This window comes from Ornithorhynchus anatinus, chromosome 12, assembly GCF_004115215.2.
Source record: "Ornithorhynchus anatinus isolate Pmale09 chromosome 12, mOrnAna1.pri.v4, whole genome shotgun sequence".
NCBI lineage: Eukaryota > Metazoa > Chordata > Mammalia > Monotremata > Ornithorhynchidae > Ornithorhynchus > Ornithorhynchus anatinus.
The window spans coordinates 54,080,562-54,087,502 of record NC_041739.1 but is presented as its reverse complement, the minus strand read 5'-3'; the positions used below and the strand labels follow the sequence as shown (position 1 = coordinate 54,087,502).

At 47.2% G+C, this 6,941-nt stretch overlaps 1 long non-coding RNA gene across 1 annotated transcript in view; it reads right to left on the bottom strand.

Annotated features, from left to right (window-relative positions):
- Positions 1 to 774: 774 nt before the first annotated feature.
- LOC114815532 overlaps positions 775 to 6,941 on the bottom strand; it is a 28,392-nt gene continuing 22,225 nt past the window's right edge. Inside the window, exon 5 of the long non-coding RNA XR_003763322.2 lies at positions 775 to 931. This is a non-coding gene — a long non-coding RNA (uncharacterized LOC114815532). The remainder of the gene's footprint in view (positions 932 to 6,941) is intronic.

Sequence of the window (6,941 nt, the reverse complement as noted above, 5' to 3'; positions counted from 1 at the left end):
TGCCTTATAGGCTGCAACTACTTTAATCATCCATCATTCTACACTGAGTTCAAATACTGACCATAATGCTTCATCACTTACTCATTTTCATTTAATGGCAAGGGACAGAAGGGCTGGGGAATTAGAGATATCTTTAGCCAACAGAAGATGAAAACAAAGAAAAAAGGTCCAAGTCTGTCATGGATGCAGTAAGAAGACTCTAGGCTACTCATTATCTTCTTTCCCCAAGAGTAGGCTATCAGAGTCTATCCAAGCTGAATGGCAAAGCAATGGTGGACTTACATACTGACTGCACCTAACTGGAAAATTTATGATCGCAGTTAATTATGAATTGAGAAGAATTTCATAATGTACAATCACCTACAGTGTCTCTGGCTGTAGAAGCGTTGTTTAGTAAATTCATCATAAGAAGGGTCTACCCTTCTTCCATGAAAATGTGTATAGGTGCCTAATTTGAATCTTTAGATAACTACTTAATAAGAATGCAGGAGTCTGACAAATTCCTTTTTAAAAGGTACACGAAATGCTCCGTCAAGAAAACGGGCCCCTCCATGACCGCATGGTTCTGTGGTCATCTAATCTCCACAGAATAAAGGCTGACCACCCAAAACCAGTCATGAGGGGATACTAGTGACTAAGGGGGTTGGGCGGGGGGATGGTCCGCTCTACTCTTCCCTGCTGGGTCTCTTTAAGATGAGTCGAGAGGGTGTCAGACAGGAGAGGAGCCAAAGCAGCCATATTCTGTAGCGTACACTTGTACCTTGGCAGGCCACCTTTTATTCCTCTGGGGACCCACCACCACAAAAGGAAAGCATAACAGTCAGAGCTTGCCGTGGGGGGAATGCATCTTCTCCCCAGCATCCTCGTCGCCCCCCTGCCGTATTTAAGACCAAGTAGGGATTCTTTGAATATGAATTCTTCCCATCTTCCCCTGCAGGCCAGAGAACAAAACAAAACATTTTACTATTACTGTTCATATCCGCAGTGTATGACCCCAAAGTTTCCCAGCTCCGTAACTACAGGCAGTGACTGTGTCCACATGACAAGGTCCAGGACCCTGGGGACCGGGATGCATGAGGAGGAACCCCTGCTAACGCAGTGTAGGTACCATGAACCACCAGCAAACTGGCCATCACAAGAACAGGACTCTGTTGGCTCTGAAATTCTTACCAGGAAATCCTGGTGGGATTGAGGAGAAGGATGGTTTTGAGGAGGGTAGGGTCCTTAGCTTCTCCCTTCTGAACAGCTCTAACTGGCCCTGAGCCATTCCTTGACATTCGGAGCCAGACGAGGGCCACACCAACACTTACAGCCCAGACGGGAGTGACCCAGTATCCTAGGGAGCATGTTCAGCCCTGGACAACAGAGGGATTTTGCTGGGTTGTTGTTGTTTCTAAGTATTGAAACTTCCTCATCTCATAATAATTCACTTGCAGTTTTTAGGGAATCCGGGTCCAACAATATTAAATCTCGAGACACCTTTGGCTTCTGGATTTGAGCCTTGGGACCTGATGGTTTATCTATCTGAAAAGGAAAAAGGACTGAGAGGAAGGAGAGGTTTATTCTCCCCATTTCCTTAACCAAACCATCCAGGCCCCAGGTTGAATTTCACTTACTCCTTCTAAGGGATTTGTTTAGTTTTCTCATATTTTTCCTCCGGTCTGCTGCCCATTTCCCTTTCCCTGGAATCATCATCAATGGGGATTCACAATCTCCTCCCTGGTATTAGGTTTGGCTGATGACATCAGGCTGTAGGCTGCGAAACACCGGCAGGATCAGAGTTAGTCACACCATTTGTGTGGGCCTGTCTTTTTTTAAAGCGACCCAGGAACACAGGAAGGAATCCATAAAACACGCAGAGCAAAATGTCAACAGCTTTTCTCTCTCTCACTCTCTCTTTTTCCTGTTGCCAAGGAGTGTCAATCCCCTTGAGGAGTGACCATTTACTATTCACACCCAGATATTATGCAGCAGGGTCATGGTTTAGGGTGGGGGTTGGAGTCAGTGGCGGATGACCTCCCTTCCTCCTCTCTCGCCCCGCTCCGGTCTATTCTTCACTCCGCTGCCCGGCTCATCTTCCTGCAGAAACGATCTGGGCATGTCACTCCCCTTCTTAAACAACTCCAGTGGTTGCCTATCGACCTCCACTCCAAACAAAAACTCCTCACTCTAGGCTTCGAGGCTCTCCATCACCTTGCCCCTTCCTACCTCTCCTCCCTTCTCTCTTTCTACCGCCCACCCCGCACGCTCCGCTCCTCTGCCGCCCACCTCCTCGCCGTCCCTCGGTCTCGCCTATCCCGCCGTCGACCCCTGGGTCACGTCCTCCCGCGGTCCTGGAACGCCCTCCCTCCTCACCTCCGCCAAACTGATTCTCTTTCCCTCTTCAAAACCTTACTTAAAAATCACCTCCTCCAAGAGGCCTTCCCAGACTGAGCTCCTCTTCCCCCTCTACTCCCTCTGCCATCCCCCTTTACCTCTCCGCAGCTAAAGCCTCATTTTCCCCTTTTCCCTCTGCTCCTCCACCTCTCCCTTCCCATCCCCACAGCACTGTACCCGTCCGCTCAACTGTATATATTTTCGTTACCCTATTTATTTTGTTAATGAATTGTACATCGCCTTGATTCTATTTAGTTGCCATTGTTTTTACGAGATGTTCTTCCCCTTGACGCTGTTTAGTGCCATTGTTCTTGTCTGTCCGTCTCCCCCGATTAGACTGTAAGCCCGTCAAACGGCAGGGACTGTCTCTATCTGTTGCCGACTTGTTCATCCCAAGCGCTTAGTACAGTGCTCTGCACATAGTAAGCGCTCAATAAATACTATTGAATGAAAGGTCAGCCCAACCTAATGCACCCGGCCAAGAAGTTAGCTGGGCAGTGACAAAAACTGTTAAGGGTGTTCACAAGCTGGGCACCTCCAACCTGTTGACCATTAACTGCTTGGATGTCTGCTTTTAGCCAGCATGGCTTGAACAAGTAAAATGAATGAGGAGGAAGAATACGGCTAACCAAATCTAAAAACAAAACTCATGAGAGAGAAGCAGCGTGGCCTAGTGGAAAAAGCACAGACCTGAGAGCCAAAGGACCGGGGTTCTAATCTGGGCTCTGCCGCTTGCCATTTAAGTCAGTCAGTCAATCATATTTACTGAGTGCTATGTGCAGAGCACTGTAGTAAACGCTTGGGAGAGTAAAATATAACAATAAACCGACACATTTCCTGCTCACAGTGGGCTTACAGTCTCAAGTTAGAATCTGAATAACTTCTCAATGCCTCAGTCAATTAGTTAATCAAGTTAATCAGGATGGCTACAGTCCCTGTCCCCTTTGGGGCTCAAAGTCTAAGTAGGAGGGAAATCAGATATTGCATCCCCATTTTACAGATGAGGAAACTGAGGTCCAGAGAAGTTAAGTGACTTACCCAAGGTCACAAGGCAAGCAATTGGCAGAGCCATGATTAAAAACCTGACTCCCAGGCCCGTGTTCGTTCCACTAGGCCACGCCGCTACTCCGACAATCCTTGGGTCTGCTCTGCTCTGAAGAAAGTCAGCATAACCAGGCCCAGAAGAGGGGAAAAACAAAACTTTCTGCACTCTCAGAGAGCACGTTTCGCTTCAGGAATAAATATTAAAGGCTGATGGGGAGCAGAAGGGGCTGCCTCTAGGTGCTACTGCCACTGCCTTCTCCTATAGAAAACTCGTCATAGGTCTGATTTTATTCAGGTCTTTAACGGTATCAGGCACAAAGGAACTCAGTGTTTGCTCGGCAACTCCATGGGGGACACTAAGTCGGCCAGGGCAGCAACCAGTCTGGAGGATGGTAATCAAATTCAAAAGGAACTTAATAAATCAGAGAAAAGGCCCATCAGAAACAAAATGCAGCAGAATGGGAGCAGGCCGATACTCGCTTCAACCCTCTCATCTAGACCCCTTCCCTCCTGGCCCTATGGGGCCTTTGTTTGTGCTGTGACACCGCAGGTGCGAACATTCAGCTGGGCCGGTGGCTTTAGCAGCCTGGTCAATCATCATCTCATTCAGAGAGAAAAACTGCCCCATCAACCAATTTTAATAATAAATAATAAAAATAAATTTGGTATTTGTTAAGTGCTTACTATGTGCAGAGCACTGTTCTAAGCACTGGGGGGATACAAGGTGATCAGGTTGTCCCACGTGGGGCTCCCAGTCTTCATTCACATTTTGCAAATGAGGGAACTGAGGCCCAGAGAAGTGAAGTGACTTGCCCAAAGTCACACAGCTGGCAAGTGGCGGATCCGGGATTCGAACACATGACCTCTGACTCCCAAGCCCGGGCTCTTTCCACTGAGCCACACTGCTTCTCAAAAATTTTACCTTTTGACCTCTTGAAACTGCTATTTGTGGAGCACTTGCAATGCTTAGCTGCCACCATTATTATTCCCGACTGTCCAGACTTTCCATTACACACATCGACTGTGTGTTCCCTTCAATGGATGGATTAAAATCCCACTGGCAACAACAGTGACATAATCAGCTCATATAAATTCCACTGTGTTTCCTCCCTTATACAAATCACCAATTGTTTGGAATTTTTTTCATTCTCTCCTGGATAGAGTGTGGATTAAACTGTGTTAACAGTATGGAGGAGGGTTGAAAAGCAGAAAACACACGGTTCAAACACTTCCAGATCGCCCATTCTAATAGGAATAAGTTCCGTGGAAAGCATGCTGAAGGCCATATATGGATATACTTATGATCTGTTTATCCCAGAACCTTGAAGAAAACACTTATAGGGCAGACCAGTCCTCAAATCTGCCCTAGTCAATAAAAATTCAAAGGGTACAATATACTCCAAGACCTATGGAGGCTGCCTGACTCCCTCATTAGATCATAAACTCACTCTGGGCTGGAATCTGAAAGTTTGTTGTGGGCAGGAAATGTGTCTGTTTATAGTTGTACTCTCCCAAGCGCTCAGTACAGTGCTCTGCACACAGTAAGTGGTCAATAAATATGACTGACTGGTATTGTTTCTCTTCCTTTTACTGTACCCTTCCCAACATCTAGAATGCTGCTAAGCACCCAGTAGGTGCTCAATACAGATCACTGTATATATACATGCTTCCTCTAGATTCTTGGGATCTCATTGAAAAGTCCTCCCTCTGTCTCTGAGCCCTTCTTCCTGGCTGCTGGCCACAAAAGGGAAACATTACTTAACTACCCGCTAGGGAAATATGGGATATATGTTTTTTGTGCACATCAAGCAAATTCTTTCAAGAGCAAAGTTTTTCCCTACCAAGAAAAAATATCAGTGGCTTACTCCCCTGACACCTTCTGCACTGGGACACCCCAAGCTGAGAGACCATTTGCAAAACCCCAACTGAATTACTGCCCAATGTGAGTCAGATAGTCAGGCCCAGAAACCGGGCAGGGGCCGGGGGGAGTCTGGCCCCATGAGGGACCAGATTAAGCCTTCCCCAATTAAGCCCTCTAGAGAAACAGTGAGGCTTAGTGAACAGAACAAGGGCCTGGGAGTCAGAAAGACCTGGGTTCTAATGCCAGGTCTGCCACTAGTCTACTGTGTGACCTTGGGCAAGTTAATTCATTTCTCTGTGCCCCAGTTACCTCATCTGAGCTGCCTTGGACACTGTGGACCAACCCCTTCTCCTGGAAATGTTATCCAACCTTGGCTTCACCAACTGCCCTCTCCTGGTTCTCCTCATCTCTCTGGCCTTTCATTCTCAGTCTCCTCGCAGGCTTCTCCTCTGCCTCCCATCCCCTAACCGTGTGGGTCCCTCAAGGTTCAGTTCTGGGTCCCCTTCTATTCTGCAATTACATCCACTCCTTCAGAGAATTCATTTGCTTCCATGGCTTCAAATGCCACCTCTATGTGGATGATATCCAAATCTCAATTTCCAGCCCTGATCTCTCTCCCTCTCTGCACTCTCACATTTCCTCTTGTCTTCAAGACATCTCTCTACTTGGATGTCCTCCTGTCACCTCAAGCTTAACATGTCCCAAATTGAACTCCTTATCTTCCCACCCAAATCCTGTCCTCTCCCTGACTTTCCTATCACTATAGACGGCACCTCAATCCTTCCTATCTCACAAGTCTGTTACCTTAACATTATCCTTGACTCCTCTCTCTCATTCAACCCAAACAGTCAATCCTTCACTAAATCCTGTCAGTCCCACCTTCACAACATCGCTGAAATCCACTTTCCTCCCCATCCAAACTGCTACCAGTTTGGTACCAATACAATCACTCATCCTATCATGCCCAGATCACTGCATCTGCCCGCTTGCAGACCTCCAAGCCACCTGTCTCTCCCCACTCCAGTCCAGACTTCACTCTGCTGCCTGGATCATTTTTCTACAAAAATGTTCAGGATCTGTCACCCCACTCCATCCATACTCCAGTGGTTGCCCATCCACTTCTGCATTAAAGCACTTGGTCACCTTGCCCCCTCCTACCTCATCTCACTACTCTTCCACAATCTATTCCGCACACTTTGCTCCTCTAGCCTTACTGAGATCCCATCTCCTCGAGGTCTTCCTTGACTAAGTGCCTCGCCCCACTTTTCTCTTCTCCCACTCCCTTCTGTGTTGTCCTGACTTGCTCCCTCCCAATCCCACAGCACTTACATACATATCTGTAATTAATTTATTTTTATTCATTTCTCTCTCCCCCTCTAGACTGTAAGCTGGCTATGGGAAGGGAATGTGTCTGTTTATTGTTGTACTGTACTCTTCCAAGCACTTGGTACAGTACTCTGCACACAGTAAGTGCTCAATAAATACGATTGAATGACTGTGAGCCCCATGTGGGACAGGGACTGTGTCCAACCAGATTTGCTTGTCTCCACCCCAGGGCTTAGAACAGTGCCTGGCACATATTAAGGCTTACCAATACCCCATTTATTTTTATTTTCCTTGACTTCCTCTCCCTTCTTTGTCATCTACACACTTGGAGCCG